General features: G+C 38.9%; 1 pseudogene; it reads left to right on the forward strand.

Annotated features, from left to right (window-relative positions):
• Window positions 1-8402: 8402 nt before the first annotated feature.
• On the forward strand, window positions 8403-17670 carry LOC101416548 (kelch-like protein 12 pseudogene; annotated as a pseudogene).
• Window positions 17671-18242: the final 572 nt, after the last annotated feature.

Genomic DNA, 18242 nt, shown 5'->3' on the forward strand with positions numbered 1-18242 from the left:
CCAGAATAATGAGTTAACATTAAGAACATGGATTTTTAATATTATAAACTTAATTTTTAAAGAGGATTAGATTACAGAAAAGTTACATCAAAATTATGAAGCATTCCCATGTACCCCTCCCCCTCCCACATCATTCCCTTTTATTAAATACATAGCAGCACAAATTATGATGTATCTATAAAATGTACTCATTGAAATACAAGCACATTTTTTCTCCTTTGTCTTTATTTATTTTTGTAATGTTAGATTCAAAAAATATAAGAGGACCCCCTATGGCCCCCACCCCCCTCATCGCACTACTCCCATATCTTTTGAGCACTGCTGCACTACATGGATAATGGTTTACATTATAGTTTACACTTTCCCCTAGCCCACCCAGTGGGCCATAGCAGGACATACAATGTCCAGCAACTGTCCCTGCAGTACCAACCAGGACAACTCCAAGTCCTGAAAATGCACCCACATCATAGCTCTTCTTCCCTTTCCCTACCCTCAGCAGCTACCATGTCTACATTCTCCACATCAATTCTACATTTTCTTCCATTACTAATCACAATAGTTCCAGAAGAGAATATCAGTAAGTCCACTCTTATCCATACTCTATTTCTCCATCCTGTGGACCCTGGGATGGATATGTCCACTCCACCTTTATATCAAGAAGGGACATAGATTCCACATGGATACTGGATGCAATTCTGCTTGCAGCTGTAGGCACTCTTGGCTCCCTGGTGTGGTGGTTGACCTTCTTCACCTCCCTGTTAGCTGGCTGGCATAATTCCAATAAACCAGAGGGTAGGAGTTGCAGGTTTGTTGAGGCTCAGGACCTGGCTTTCACATGGACAGTCTAGAGATTCAGGTCCCCTGAGTATGCACCAAACCCCAACACCAACCACAGGTCTGGTAAAAGTAACAGGAGAAGCTTGTGAACAAAAATCACATCTGAGTTGAACTCCATCACACTCAGGAACACCAACTCCAAAGTAGGACCAACTAACATGGCACAGAACTCCATCTGCCATGACCTTAGAACCTGTGGGTCTCTGTAGCCCTCAGAAGAACCAATACCTGGGCTTGTATCTACTGTGGCTGTCTCTGGGCACATTTTAAAAAATAACTTACTTGTGATAAGGAATAACCCACCTACAGTAATAATTTAAAAAATAAAACCATCATTGTGACATTTATCGGGTCTTCACACATCTAACAAATATTGAAGGAGGCAAATGTCATTTATAACTTCTTTAAAGCCAAAAACTTAAGCACAAATTAAGAGAAACTTCAGCATGTTCACATTTGCATGCATTTTTTACTGAACTTTCAAAGATTCCATATATAACAAAACCACAAGTTTGAATCAAAATGAATATGGTAACATTTAAGGCTTGTGACAATCTTACTCTACAGAAGCAAGGACAACAGAGTAAATAGCAATAGCAGTATATTTCTAGGAGAGAAAGCAATAACTTATTTCCTTTTCCATAAAACAAAAGTCAATGAGTCAACATTTTAAATACACTAACCAAATAATTTGCTGTTCAAACATTTGCTTTTCAAGTTGTATTTTTAAAATGTACTCATCCATATATTTGTATTAAATAAAATTTATAAATCAAAAACATTTTGCTCACAATTCTAAAGTATAAACCATAACTTATCAAAACATAGTCCAGAAAAATGCTGTTTGACCTAATATAAGGGGGAAATGGAAAAGAGAAATGAGCTTATAAGGCTATGAGTCTCTAAAAAAGAGTCTGGAGGTTGTCAGAAGGAATGCCCTTATGCACAACTGAGCAGAGTCTAAGAGACAGATAAAGTAGATACAACCCCAGGTATTGGTTCTTCTGAGGGATAAAGAGACCCACGGGTTCTATGGTCATGGCAGATGGGGTTCACTGCCATGGCAGATGGCCCTTCTTTGGAGCTGGTGTTTCTACATGATGGAATTGAACTCGGAGGGGATCTCTTCCCACAAGACTTGCATGCTACTTTATTGGAATTGTAGTTGGTGCTGGGGTTTAAGATATATCTAGGGGATTTGAATCTCTGGACTGATAATAAGACACCCAGGCCCAGAGCCTCAACAGACTTCAGCTCCTACACTTTGATTTATTGGACTGACCCCACTCAGCTAACATGGAGTTGAAGAAGGTCAACCACCACACCCTGGAGCCTAGAGTGTCTACAACTGAAAGCAGGAGGAGTGCATCCAGTATCCATGTGGAATCTAAGCCCCCACTTGACATAGATGTGCAATGGACACAACCAATCCAATGTCCACAGAGAAAATGTGGAATGGGTGTGGGAAGGGTAGCCATGGTGGCTGCTGGGTTTGGGGAATGGAAGGAAGAGATGAGATGTGGAGGCATTTTCGGGATGTGGAGTTGTCCTGGGTGGTGCTTCACGGACAATTACATGACATTGTAGACCCCCCCAGGGCCCACCGGATGGAACGGGGGAGAGTGTGGGCTATGATGTGGACCATTGACTACGGGGTGCAGTGATGTTCAGAGATGTACTTACTGGGTGCAATGGATGTCTCACAATGATGGGAGAGATTGTTGCTGTGGGGGGAGTGGGGGGTGGGGGCGGTGGGGTTGATTGGGACCTCGTATTTTTTGAATGTAATTCGTAAAAATAAATAATTTTAATTAAAAAAAAAAAGAAAAAAAAAACCCATAGTCCAGATACTATACAATAATGCTACCATTTAGATTTATATGCTTCATCTAAAAAAACTTATCTTACGAACAGGAGTTTTGCCCTATTTCTCCAGAATAAATGTTCCTAGGGTCTAAAACTTTAAATGATAATAAAATAATTTAATTAAAAATTTCAAATAATTCATGCTACTCATTTTTCTTCATCAGTCTTCAATAAAAAGAGAACTGTATGGTATTGGAGCAACATCTTTACAGTCTCTAAAGTCCCAGAAGCAAACACAATAACCATTGTTTTATTTGTGGAAGCTGTTACTCAGCCATAGCAGCACAAAGAGCAACAAACTCATTACTTTCAAAGTCATAGTCAGGAAGTGATTTTGGTGAGAAATCTTACTTCTGCTGATGATATGCTCTTTTTAAACCTCTGAGCCACTTTCTGATTCTCCTGGACAGTTCTTGCCCAAGAAAGGTCTTCTTTCCATATTTCAGGGTTCATTGGATAGATGTGAAGGGCTACTTGAAAATCTTGAATTGCTTCATCCATTTTGTCCTTCAACTTTCTTTTATCATATTGTTTTATCATCTGTCTTCTTATCCTTAGTTTACTCTTCCTAATAATCTTCATTTCTAAACCTTCTCCAAATCTCTTACCCTTGTTTTTTCCTTTCAGGCTCCAGCACCCCCTATAGTATCTCTTTCAAATCTGGTCTTTTGTTAACATATTCTATCAGTTTTTGTCTGTGAAGACTTTGACCTCACCCTCAATTTTGAAGGACAGCTTTGCTGGATACAGAATTCTTGGCTGGCACTTTTTCTCTTTCAGTACCTTAAAGGCATCATAACATTTTATTTTCTCTTCCATGTCTTCTGATGAGAGGCCTGCCCTTAATCTTATCAAATTTCCTTGTATGTGATGCTTTGCTTTTCTCTTGCTGCTTTCAGCACCCTCTGTGTATCATTGATATTTGTCATTCTCAAGAGGTGTCTTGGGGTAGGTCTAATTGGATTTATTCTGTTTGGGGTGCATTGTCCTTCTTGGTTATTGGCATATATGTCCTTCATAAGGGTTGGGAAGTTTTTAGTCATTATTTTCTCAAATATTCTTTCTGCCCCTTTTCCATTTTCTTGTTCTGGGACACCAGTAATATGAATATTTATGTATTTTGCATTGTCATTCAATTCCCTGAAACTCCATTCCACTTTTTTCCATTCTCTTCTCTTTCTGTTCTGTCTTTTCCAGTTCAGATGTTCCATCTTTGAAATCACTATTTTTGTCTTCAAGCAATTCAAATCTGCTCTTCTGTGCTTCTACTGTATTTTTAATCTCATCCATTTTGTTTTTCATTCCCATAAGGTCTGTTACGTTTCTTTGCAGTCTTTCAAATTGTTCTTTATGCTCTCCCATTGCCTTTTTTCTTTTTTAAAGATTTATTTATTTCTCTCCCCTTTCCCCCCACTCCGGATGTCTGTTCTCTGTGTCTATTTTGCTGTGTCTTCTTCTTTGTCTGCTTCTGTTGTTATCACGGGCATGGGAATTTGTGTTTCTTTTTGTTGCATTGTCTTGTTGTGTCAGCTCTCCGCGTGGGCGGTGTCATTCTTAGGCAGGCTGCACTTTCTTTCGCGCTGGGCAGCTCTCCTTATAGGGTGCACTCCTTGTGCGTGGGGCTCCCCTACACGCGGGACACCCCTGCATGGCTCCGCACTCCTTGCGTGCATCAGCATGGCGCGTGGGGGAGCTCCACACGGGTCAAGGAGGCCTGGGATTTGAACCGCGGACCTCCTATGTGGTAGACGGATGCCCTAATCACTGGGCCAAGTCTGCTTCCCCCATTGTCTTCTTAAGACCCTTTATTTCTTTTTCTTATTTTCTTAAAATTCTTTGGAGTGATTTAGGAGATTTGTGTGATTATCACAGATTTGTTTTATTAAATTCTTTATCTCTTTGGGATATTTGGTTTGTTCTTTTGGCTGGACCATCTCTTTCTGTTTCCTAGTATGGCTTGAATTTTTTGCTAATATCTAAGCATCAGAATATGTTGGTGTATTTGCTCTAATGGTTAATTTCTCTCTCTTGCTTATTTTTTCCCCCACAGCTCTTGTTTCGTATTTGTTTCAAGTTATTCTCAGTCTTTAAAACTGCCCATCTTAAGTTTTCAAAATTGGGCCAGGGACTCACTAGTGGGAACTGGATTTTATCCCAGGGGTTGGATACAGAGAACATGAGCAGTTTTTGGCCATGCAGTTTCCAGTCCAGCCAACAGATGGTGCTAGTCAACACACCATTCCATGGAGGTTTCAGTCTGGGCTTTCTTGTGTTCTTGCATTGAATCTCAAGAACAGTGATTCAAAGTGGACTCTGCTGACTGAATTCACTGAAGAAAAGCATGCTGACCTCCCCTCACTTTCCTCTTGAAACATCTAACAGGGAGGAAGATGTCTGCTTCCCTCTCAGTCAGCTCCAGTGAGACAGGGGTTTTACCCCAGCTTAATATATTGGGTGTAGAGAGAGGTCCTTCCTTGCTGCTATGGGGACTTGGTAGCTTATATTTGTCTTTTCAGCTTCTTGGTCTCTCTGTCCCTCACCCTTCTCGGAGTTGTGTAGCACCGTGCTCATCTGCTGACCTCAAACCAGGCCCCTCAGACAGCTTTTGGTTCTTTCTACATTGTTTTTATGAAAGCATTCAGCTCCTGTCAGCCCATCACCACCTTCCCATAGTCTCCCCTCTATTTTTGTTTTGTTTTATTTTGTTTATTTTCCTCCCAGGTACATAATTCATACTTCTACAATCCATGCTCTAGACCCAAAAGACATGACTTTTCCAACCTTTCATGTCTCAAAATCATTAATTCATTTAATCAATAACTCTGAATCCAAAGTCTAATAGAAATTAGTTACGACTATGCTGCTTCCTTGGAAGAAATTCTCATCTGATTGATGGACCTGTGTAACTTAGAAAACAAGTTATTTTCTTCCATAATACAATGGGACAGTCATAGGATAAACATTCCCAATTCAGATAGGAGTAAATGGAAGGAAAACAGGGATCATGTGTCCCAACCCAGTCTGAGAAACAACAGGACATACTCTTAGAGTCATCTGTGGATCAATGCTATGTCCTCTGGTCTTTATGGAGCAACAACCCTATGCTTTCCTAGCACTTGTCCAATGTGTATGCATTCCCAGAACACAAGAGTGTTGGTTTCACCATCTCCAAACATTGGAATCATAGCCAAACTCTGCCTGAGTGTAGAGATATAAGCCCCATTCTTTTGGCACATTGGTATGGTGACATTCTCTCTAAATATCAGAGTTCAAGGCCCAAACTCTCCAAGTTCTGGGTAAATTGACTGTCACCTTCAAGCACAGGAGTGCTTGACTTGGCTGTTTCCAAAAATGTGAGAGAGCATGCTGTCATGGCAGAAGAGATACATTTGGGGCCAATCATCTGTGTCAATTTTTCTGTCCTTGACAATTATCTACCTTTAATTTATCCCTTCTCTCTTCCTTTCAGTCTAGTGTGGTAGTAATTCTGTTTACAATTTTGCAAAAACTTCATCAGCTTTGAATGTACTTCAAGGGATACAAGCATCAGATAAAAAGACTTGTAAGAACTACATCCTGGATAATTGCATTTTAAATCCTCTCTTAAACTGCAATGGCTTCTTGCATCCATACTCAGCCACACATTCTTTAATAAAATGATTGTTCACATAAAACCTCAAATATAACCCAGTTCTCTGGGAATCACTCACTGAACACTCAGGAATGTCCCTGATAGAGCCTCTTCTGACCCAATTCACAGATTGCATTATATGGATAAGCTGAATATTTTCAAAATCAATAATTTCTGCTTTCTCGGTGTCTAATTGTTTATTTTTCTCCTTATTAATTTCTCTACTATATTTTTATATACTGCAATGAGAACCCAATTGCACCCTTGATATTCAACTTAGAAACTTCTTCAGTTAAACATCCAAGCTCATTACTTACAAGTTCTAGGTTCAATTAAACATTTGGACATAAATTCTCTGAGGTGTTAGCTACTTTATAACAAGGATCACATTCCCTCCAATTTTCTATAAATATTTTCCTTCCAAAGACTCATGAAAAGTACTTGTATTGTCTATAATCCACCAAAATCTTCTGTGATGCAATATAGGCTTTTTCTATAAAGTGTCTCATATTCTTCCAGTCTTTACCCATTTCCCGATTCCAAAGCAGCTTCCACATTTTTAGGTGAATGTAACAGCAGCACCACACTTTCTAATACCAAAAGCTGTCTTTGTTTCCTAGCTGCTATGGCAAATGTCACACAATGGTATAGCTTAAAAATAGGAATTTAGTGACTTAACTGTTTCTGAAGATATACACCTAGCTTCTCCTAAGCATTGGCAATGTTCTATCTGTCTGACAATCCTTGGGTTCCTTAGCTTTCCTTTCACATTGTGATGCCCTCTCTTGGGTTCTGTTAACATCCAGTTTCTGGCTCTGCCACATACATTTCCAGTCATAAAGCCACCAGGGATAGAATTAATGACCAACCTTATTCAGTTGGGTCACAACATAACTAAAATTATCTTCAAAGTGTCCTATTTATAATAGGTTCACACCCAAAGAAATAGGTTATAATTAAGAACAATTGCCCTGGAAGGTATAATTTAAACTATCCCAATCGTTAAGAATTATTTTTGCATAGTTTGGAATTAAGCTATGTTTACAGTAAGTGTAAATTATTAGACACCAGCATTTCCACTGGTTTCCTTTGTTTGGGCTCCCCTATTTTCTTGAATAAAGTCTCAGTCTTACAATTGCTTCTATTTTAATATACTGTTATTACACAGGAGATTTATGTATTTCCTTTGAGATGTAGAATGAGGAGAAACAATCAATAATTTTATTACTGAGTCTCTACATTTTTAGTCCACATGTATCCCTGGACAAGCATTCACAAGAGTTTCTCAGAAATGAATCCTGCCCCTTAAGGTGAGACAAGAAATGTTGAGCAAGTTGTTGGATATTTCCCTTCCCATTTATCAAAAACTATGTGGTGGGAAGTGGATTTGGCTCAATGGATAGAGCATCCACCTACCACATGGGAGGTCCAGAGTTCAAACCCAGGGCCTCCTGACCCATGTGATGAACTGGCCCACATGCAGTGCTGATGCGCACAAGGAGTGCCATGCCACACAGGGGTATCCCCCATGTAAGGGAGCCCCATGTGCAAAGAGAGTCGCCCAGCATGAAAAAAGTGCCACCTGCCCAGGAGTGGCACCGCACACATGGAGAGCTGATGCAGCAAGATGACACAACAAAAAGAGACACAGATTCCCAGTGCCACTGTAAAAAATATAGGTGGACACAGAAGAACACACAGCGAATGGACACAGAGAGCTGACAACTGGGGGGGGGGGGGGGAGGAGAGGGGAGAGAAATGAATAAAAAATAAACCTTTAAAAACAAAACAAAACAAAAAAACTATATAGTGACTGATTTCAGTATGTCCCTTCCCCAACATGGAAAGGTAGATGTAGCTTCAATTAAGTATTTCACCTCCAACATGTCACTTAGGCACTGATTAAACCAAAGTTTGTTAGGCACTGGTAAAATAGTTTCCTTTGAGAGCAGTCCTTTTCAAGTAGAACAAGTTACTCTAGGAGGATTTAAAAATATTTCTTTTCCACTCTCCTTACTGGTGGTAAAAGGGGCCATTTTTTTCCCAGTCTTCACAGTAGGAAAACGGTATGCTTATTGAAGACAAAACTCAGGTAAGCATGGTCCCTCCCCACTAAATCAGGGTCTCCTGGAGTCTTTGACTCTGATAATTGTCCATTGGGCATCCATATATTGTTCAAGTAGACTTCATGCATTCTTGTACTGGCTCTAGCAGAGAACTTCTATTTCTATATTTCTCCACCAGGTTAGCAGTGATTCACATTAACTGCCTCTACTCTGTTTTCAGGGCAGAGGTTAGCATTGTGACCTCAATTATCTCATACATACAAGAAGACTGGTTATTTTCTATATTGTGCAGCATTTTTTCTTGTTGTTTGAGTGGGAATGATGATTCCAAGGATGCTTACATGCTGTGCCTAATACTGGTAGTCTAAGAAAAGTATTTTTTTAAATGAATCAATTTTGTTGATACATATTAATAAGCCATACAATTCATACAAAGTGTATAATCAAGTATTTGCTATAATTACATAGTCATGTGCTTATCACTTCAGTCATTATTACAGTATCTTCATTATTTCAATAATACTAATAAACAAAAAACAAACAAAAAAGAAAATTGCTCACCTCTCAATCTCTGTATGCTTCCCCCACTGTATAAAGATGCAGTTACTGGCTATTCAACCCTAAGTGTATCATCAATGGCTTTTAGTATAATCACAATGTTGTACATTCATCATCTAAAAAAATTTTAGAACAATTTCATTACTCAAAAAGAAAGACTCTACACCTCTTAGCATTCCTTCCTAAGACTACATAACAATTAATTTCCTTTCATCTTTATAAATTGATTTATATTTATATTTTATATAAACAGAATCATACAATATGTAGTGCTGCATGTCTGATCTCCTTCGCTTAGTATAGTTTTTTGGTCTAATAATAACATTTTGTAATTACATTTGCTCAGCTTCAAAGAAAAACATTCTTATATATGCAATTTTAGCCATATTCATATTTCACATAATATATTTACATTTCACATAATATATTTAGTTCATAATAGGGCAATCATGCAGTATTTGTCCTTTTGTGTCTGGCTTGCTTCACTCAACATAATGTCTTTCAGGTTCATCCACACTGTCTCATGAACTGAGAGCAGTGACACGAATAGACATCTGCACACCAATATTCATAGAAGCATTATTCACAAGACCCAAAAGTTGGAAACAACCCAGGTCTCCATCAACTGATGAATGTATAAACAAATTGTTGTGTATATACACAGTGGAATATTATGCTATGGTAAGAAGAAATGAAGACTTGAAACATGTGAGAAATATATTTTATTTCTTAGCATCTCAGTATTATTCACAAAATGGAATTTTACTTTTTCCAAATATTCCTCACCTAACTTTTATATATGCAGTATTTTTCTATAATGTAATAAACTTAACAAATAGAATGAAGGACATATTTCCTTTTGCATAGCATTTTAACAAAAAAAATATTATCTAAACATTATTTAAGAATCACTATACAGTGCTATACAAAAGAACTGACATTCAATTTTATGGTTGCCTATGTAAGATATAAGTAATTGCTTCAAAGCAACAGTAGAAAATGAATGGCAGAACACCAAAGTACACCTTAATTCTTTTATCAAACAAAAATAAACAAAAGGGAAGCAGATGTATCAACTTTTTAAATTAGGAAAGAAGGATGGGATGATGACACCCAAGCAAATAAATTAACAAGACCATAGAATCTAAATGGAACAAAATGTATTTCAAGGAAATAGATCCTAATTTGAAAAAATTTTCAGATATGGTAACATATCTGAATTGATTTAGGAGTGTGATTAAACATGAATACATTTTTAATCTCAGTAAGTGTCTGTAGCTAATCTTAAGCAAGGCTACATGTGTATTTTTTCTGTCTGCACCTACCAGGTTAATGGTAAAATAATAGATAAAATCCAGTACATATCCCCTTGAAATTTAGTATTTTCTCCTTTCCAGTATAGTTATAGCTTATTCAATGACTCTATCCATTTCACACTTTTGAACTCGTATTTGTTTGCTCTGGATGATATCTATTTCTTGGAATTAAATCCAAATTAATTTTTCTTTGCCTACTATCTATATTTGAAGATAACTATGAACGCTCTCCTACAAATCTTATGAAAATAAATTATGGTATTTTTATCTGATGAGGTAGCAGAAAACATATAAATGTCTACAGCACACAAAGTGTTAATAAAATCTTACCTGTCAAAAACAATATTAATACTCATACATAAAGAATAACATAGTTTAAAAACTGAGTTTTAAATTATAGATTTATGCATATTCTTTTAGCGTATATGGCAGGGAGGTTTATTGGTGCAGGGTGTCAGGATTGGGGGGATATATGGGATAGCGCACATCTGAGGCATGCCTCTTTGGAATATAAAAGTATTCATCTTGTTATAGTGTATTATCTCAGTGGGTGGAGACCCAAACAATAAACAAGAAAATATTAAGCTCCCCAAACTGGGGAGCCTTACTATATTTTCAAAGCGAGGGGCAAGAATTTCTTGAAAACGTAGTGCCTAATAAATGGAAACAGACCAATATATCAAGCTATCAATATTATTACCCATAAACATTCACCTTATTCTTCAAAAATGGAAACTTAGTGGTTACCATAAGTTCTGAGGGGAGAGGGAAGGAAGAATAGAATAGATGGAACATAGGGCATTATTAGGGTTTTGGAATTGTTCTGCATGATCTTGCAGTGATGAACAGAGGTCAGTTTAAAATTTGTCAAAATCAATAAAAGTGTATGATGCAAAATGTAAATCATAATTTAAACCATTAACCATGGTTAGTGCCAATGTTTCAATATTTGTACATTGCAACAAATGTATCCTATACATATCTAAAATGTTATTAATAGAGGAGAGTGGTAGAGTGGGAATGTGTTGAGTATATGAGAATCCCCCATATTTTCTATGTGACTTTTCTGTACCCTAAAGCTTCTTTAAGATAAAGAAAAGACATTGGGAACATATGGAAGAAATTGTCACTGTACATAAAAAAAAACAGCTCTTACAAATATGAAAGACATTATGAAAACATTTTTATTTTAATATCCTTATTTTTTGTATTTATTTGTTTTATTAATATTTTATTTTCTTAGTTTTGTTTTTTTTTCCTTGACTTTGATTTTGGGGAGGTATTGGATAGCAGAAAGATCACAAGTGGCAGGGGAAGATCACTGGTGTGTGGTGTCAATGATGGAGAATGTGTGGGGAGGGATGCAACTGGAGCATGCCTCTATGGCAAATTAATATATACAAGCAGTCTCAGTGGAGACCCACACAATAACTGAAAGAATATTGAGTTCCTATCCTAGGAAGGTCTGCTACATTCTCAAACAGAGTGGCAAAATCCCCTGAGTACATAGGCAGTGCCTAGCGAAGGAAGACAAACCCCTACACCAGGACTTGATATTGATTGTTGTACTTATAAACCTTTTTCCTGTGAATTTGCAACTTAGTCTGGTATTATATGTTATCTAAGGGTTACTTCCTGAAAGCCTCCTTGTTGCTCAAATGTGGCCTCTCTCTAAGCCAAACTCAACATATAAACACACTACCTCCCCCCAGTGTGGGACATGATTCCTGGGGATGAGCCTCTCTGGTACCAAGAGATTATTACCAAGTGCTGATTAGTGTTGTATTTGGAAAAAGGCCTTGACCAAATGGGGGAAATATTAATTGCAAATTAGCTTTTATGGCTAAGAAATTTCAAAGTGATTTGGGAGGTCATTCCAGAGGTTACACTTATGCATGTCTCAGCAAGATCTCATTAACTGTCACAGTAAACAGTGCCTCAAACACATGAGATCCTATAGGCATGCCAGACAATCTTGGGAATTTGGCATCCTGTCACTGACAGGAATATATGTTCCCCAATGTAACAGATTTAGATTCATTTATATTCTTCCTACACATGGCTCTTCTGCCCCTTTTATCTGAACTTATAATTAGCACTATACCTGTTAAATATATGTCCCAGAGACTTAAATCTTCAGTCTGTTCATACACCAATTGAGACCTGAATCTCAGCAAAATTGCAATACCTACTCTCCAGTTCATTGGACTCACCAAGCACAATTAACAAAAGGATAATGATGGACAATGCCCATTCCAAACACAAAGAGTATCTACAACTGCAAGCAAGACAGTTCCATCCATTTGCCCAATGGGATCTAAGCCTCTTCTCATTAGAAAGAGTTGGCAGCACCTTCCCCAAATCCTCGAGATTGAGGAATGAACAAATATAAGAGGGGAATGCAACTAGGGACTAAAGTAGACTTATTATTCTAGCAATGGATGGAATTGTACCATTTATATAAAAGCAGTGGCCACCAGAGGCTCTGAGAGGAAGGAGAGGGAAGAATGGGTGTAACATGGGGGCATTTTTGGGATATTGGAATTATCCTGCATGACATTGCAATAATGGATACAGACTATTATGCATTTTGTCAAAAGCTATAAAAATTGTGCAGGAAAAAGTGGAAATATAATGTAAATTATAGTACATGGTTAGTAGCAATGCTTCAATATGTGTTCATCAGTTTTAACAAAAGTACAACATTAATGAAAGATGTTAATGGGGGAAAGGATGGGAGGGGAATGGGTTGAGGTATGTAGGAATCTCCTACATTTGTGTATGTGTCTGTCTTTATTTATTTTATCCCCCCCCCTTGCGACTTGCTTGCTGTCTGCTCTTGTGTCCATTTGCTGTGCACTCTTCTGTGTTCTCACTTTGTCTCCCTTCTTTTGTTGTGCCACCTTTCTGAGTCTGACCTCCATGGCATCTATGGGTGGGGCAGTGCTCCATGGCATCTGTGGGTCGGGTGGCACTCCACAGTATCTGCGGGCAAGCCTGCCTTCACAAGGAGGCCCTGGGATGAGAACCCAGGGCCTCCCATATGGTACACAGGAGCTCATCTGATTGAGCCACAGCTGCTTCCCCAATTCCCTATATTTTTGGTGTAACATTTATGTAATCAAAAGCATTTATTTTTAAAGAAAAATGTAGAAATTTATCATCTTTGATAAAATGCAAATTGAAATATATTTTAAGTTTAGTCAACCATAAAATATTAACAGTATAAGGAGGTTAGGGAACACTCACATATATTGCTGGATGAAACATTAATACATGTTAAATTTTGCTCTTCCTGGACATAGATATTTTCTTAGTTTCCTAGGACTGGACTAACAAAATACCACAAATTGAGTTTCTTAATATGCCAGAATTTTATTGGGTGGCTTAAGGCAAAGTTCTGGCCACTAGACCTCTGTATTTTGATTTTGGCAGAGCCATGCATTTGCTAAGTCTGCAAGGTTCTGGCAGTGGCATTTCATAACACAACTCAATCTCTTCCTCCCATATATAGCTTCTTCTTCTCTGTTAGTCCAAATATTCTCTCCTTATAAGGTTGCCAGTCATATTGCCCACTCATTCCAATTTGCCTTCATCAATGCTAATGAGATCATCAAATATCCTACTTCTAAGTAGAATCTCATGCATGAGATTGGGGATTAGGACTTAAACATATCTTATTGAGGGGCAAAATTCATACTCTATAAAGTATAATGTTAGAAATATGCATAGATTTTCACTTCTCAGTTAAATTTCATGAATAAGCCCTCACAGAACAGTGAAGCTTTTATTATAAAAGACATAGTAAACTCAGTTTCCACAGACTCCTGGCTAATAACAGACATGGTCAAAAAGGGATAGCTAAGGAGTTGAATGGTTACAAAATTCTCCTTACTGAGGAACTAGGGTCTTCCCATCTCCATTTGCTGGTTTTATGGGTAGATGTAGGCCCATTTTTAAAAAAATCTTTATTGAAAATTTATATTTGTAAGTGAAACTGCCAATTTTAAATATTGATTTAACCAGTTTTAAAACAATTTGAAGGGATAACTAAAATATTTGACATGTTGAATCCTTCCCATGGAAGATTCACTTGGGAACCCCTCTTATGCCAAATAATTCAAATTTTGAAAATTTCAGGGAAAGGAACCATTCATTCTCACTTGAGTACATGCTCATTCCTACATCAGTAATTGTGGCTAGGCAGATGTTGAAAATGGCTCATTGGTCCTGGATAACATGTTTATGAATTCCACTAAGGGTTAGGAATTTGTTCCTGACAGACTTTCTAAAACCAATATGGTGCAAAGGGAAGAAAGGAAGTTTCGATACAAAATATAGTTATCAGAGATACAGCAACAAGGGGTTATATGTTCAAATTCACTAAGCCAGTCCCTTTCTTTTTTTTTTTAAGATTTATTTATTTATTTCTATTCCCTTCTCCTCCCCCCCCCCCCGCCCCACCCCGCCCCTGTTGTCTGTTCTCTATGTTTATTTGCTGCGTGTTCTTTGTCCGCTTCTGTTGTTGTCAGCTGCATGAGAATCTGTGTCTCTTTTTGTTGCGTCATCTTGCTGTGTCAGCTCTCCGTGTGTGCGGCACCATTCCTGGGCAGGCTGTACTTTCTTTCTTTCGCGCTGGGTGGCTCTCCTTAAGGGGTGCACTCCTTGCGTGTGGGGCTCTCCTACGCGGGGGATACCCCTGTGTGGCACGGCACTTCTTGCACACATCAGCACTGTGCGTGGGCCAGCTGCACATGGGTCAAGAAGGCCCAGGGTTTGAACTGCGGAACTCCCATGTGGTAGAGGGATGCCCTGACCACTGGGCCAAGTCTGCTTCCTGCTGATCCCTTTTATTACATATAAGTGGAAGACCCAGGTATCCTGTGGGATGAGTTCAAGATTTGTCTGTGGCCATGAAAGAAAGATTTGGGCTATTTAATCCACATCAGTTTATTTAATTTTGGGCTATTGCTACTAGAATTGTATTACAGTTTAACATATTGTCTATCTGATGAATGTGAGGGAAATGAAATTATTATAAGGCACATTCATTAAAAATCCAAGAGTCAAAGTTGTATAAATTCAGATATCTATTAGATGATCACATTACATTATGAGGGATAATGGATTAGTTATTTTTCATTAATAATAAATGAAAATCAATCAGTCAAATGTATATGTAAATATGAAGCAAATTAATACAAGGCTAAAAGTCATTATGAAAAATTTTTTAACAATTGACAAGGCATACATACAGTTTCAATGGTATGTATCTGAATAAGTAAATATTTATTACAATTCTAAGAAGGGTCCTTTTTCACTTACAAATTTAGTTTAAAAAATTAAAAGGCTAAACCTCTTTATCATAAATTCTGTTGTTAACTGGGTATCACATAGTCTTACATAACCATTCATATTATGCACATAAACCTATTTTGCTATGTCTTAAGTGACCACAACTCATAAAACTTAATTGGGAAATACACACATGAAGAAAAAATTGTCCAGAGCCTCCAGGTTGGGGCGGCAGCGGTTCGGCTCCTCCTTTATGGCTGGCTAGCCCAGCGCCCTATCCCGCCCACACCTGCGGCCCCGGAGCGGAGTTGCAGGACCCCAGGATTCCCTTTCCTCTTTCTCCAAATTGCTTGATGGGGGCATTATGGCCTCCAAAGGCATAGTGACAGCTACTCATGCCAAACCCATCCTAGACTCAATGGACTCCCTCAGGAAGAGCAACGCCCTCTGTGGTGTGGCTTTGAGGGTGGAGCAGAAAGACTTCCTCGCCCTCCGGCTTGTGCTGGCGGTGAGAGGGGAATGCTTCTGTGCCATGCTCATCAGTGAGCTTTCGAAAAGGGGAAGCCTGCTGTTGATGTCCAAGGTTTAACTGCCTCTACCATGGAAATCCTTTTGGGTTTTGTGTACAAAGAAACAGTACGTGTGACAATGGAGAATGTACAGGAACGGCTCCCTGTGGCCTGTCTGCTTCAGCTGAAAGGTGTGAAGCAAGCCTGCTGTGAGTTTTTAGAAAGTCTGTTGGGCCCTTCTAATTGCCTGGGTGTCAGGGATTTTGCCGTAACTAAAAATTCTGTTGACCTGATGCAAGCAGCTGAGGTTTTTAGCCAGAAGCATTTTCCTGAAATGGTACAGTATGAAGAATGCATTCTTCTAAGTCAAGGAAAGGAGGAAAAGCTAATGAAGTGTAATGAAATTCAAGTGGATCCTGAGCCTGGCTTTGAGGCTGTCATCAGTTGGGGGAAACATGCCAAGAAGGAACGAGAAGAATCCTTGCCTGGCATGCTACAGTATGTAGGAATGCCCCTGCTGACTCCTAGGTGGATCACAGATGTAACAGATGCTGGGCCTTTCATCCACTATAGTTTACAACCCAGGGACCTAGTTGATAAAGCAAAGAAGTTCCATCTGAGCTGAACTGTGGAGTCAGATGCAAGGACCCAAGACAAGTGCTCCTCTAGGAGCCAATGAAGTGCTTCTGGTAATTGGGAGCTTCAGAAGTTAGCAGTCTCCCTTTGACATGGTAGAGAAATATGACCCCAAAACTCAAGAGTGGAGCTTTTTGCCAAGCATCACTTAAAAGAGATGATATGCAGCTTCAGTGTCCCTACACAACCGGATCTATGTAACTGGTGGCTATGACGGCTGTTCTCGCCTCAGTTCAGTGGAATATCTAGACTGCACAGCAGATGAGGATGGAATCTGGAATTCTGTGGCCCCTGTGAATGTTTGATGAAGGCTTGCTAGAGCTACCACCCTAGGAGATATCTATGTATCTGGAGACTTTGATGAAAGCAGATGTCATACTGGTTTGGAGCAATATGACCCAAACTTTGACCAATGGAGCATGCTGGGAGATATGCAGACAGCCGGGAAGGTGCCGACTTGCCAGTGGAGTGATCCACTATCTTGGAGGATATGATGGCCTAAATATAAATATATTAAATTCAGTTGAGAAGTGTGATCCTCTTACAGGACACTGGACTAATGTTACAACAATGGCCACCAAGCATTCTGGTGCAGGAATAGCCCTGCTAAATAGCCATAATATGTAGTGGGGGGATTTGGTGGTATAGCCCAACTTTTTTCTGTTGAAGCATACAGCATTTGCACAGATTCCTGGACAACTGCCACTAGTATGACCACCCCACGATGCTATGTAGGGGCCACAGTGCTTCGGGGGAGACTCTATGCAATTGCAGGATGTGATGGGAATTCTCTGCTGAATAGCACTGAATCCTATAACCCTATCATTGACCATTGGGAAGTAGTGACATCCATGGGAACCCAGCATTTTGATGTTAGTGACCAGTTCAAGGGACAATTTGGGGGAGAATCAAGGATCCTTTCCAGAATTCCTATTTCTCACTGTTGCACAGGGTGATTACAAGCACCAGTGCAGTGATAATTGTACTTATTTGACACATACTCTCCCTCATGCTGATAATTGTCCCTGAGAAGGGTGGGTAACTAACACTCAGGGAAAGAAAATGTACAATGAGTGGATGTGAGAGACCATGACCATCTCTCCTCTATGGGAAACACTGTGTCTTGTCATTTCTAATTTACCAGGTGCTTGGGATATCTATCCCAAGCATCTGGAAGACTGAGACAGGTGTGTATGTGTATACACACACACACACGTACATACACATATACATACATATATATGTATGTATATGTATATGCATATATTGTGTGCCTCATATTTGCAGAGAACTGAAGTGAGTATGGCCTACTAGATGTGTGCAGTATTCAGCCTAAAAAATTGGAAAGATACCAACTTGAGTAAGTTTGGGAAAAACCCAACCTTTTTTTTTTTTTTTCAAGAACAAATGTCTTTTCTACAGGTAGCTAGAGACAACACAGTTCCACTCTGGAGGGAAAAATAGGGCTGTGTCAGAACCTTGAGGGGTCATTGGAGAGAGATTCATCTGACTATCCCTTCAAGGGGGC

This window comes from Dasypus novemcinctus, chromosome 22 (genome assembly GCF_030445035.2).
Source record: "Dasypus novemcinctus isolate mDasNov1 chromosome 22, mDasNov1.1.hap2, whole genome shotgun sequence".
Lineage (NCBI taxonomy): Eukaryota > Metazoa > Chordata > Mammalia > Cingulata > Dasypodidae > Dasypus > Dasypus novemcinctus.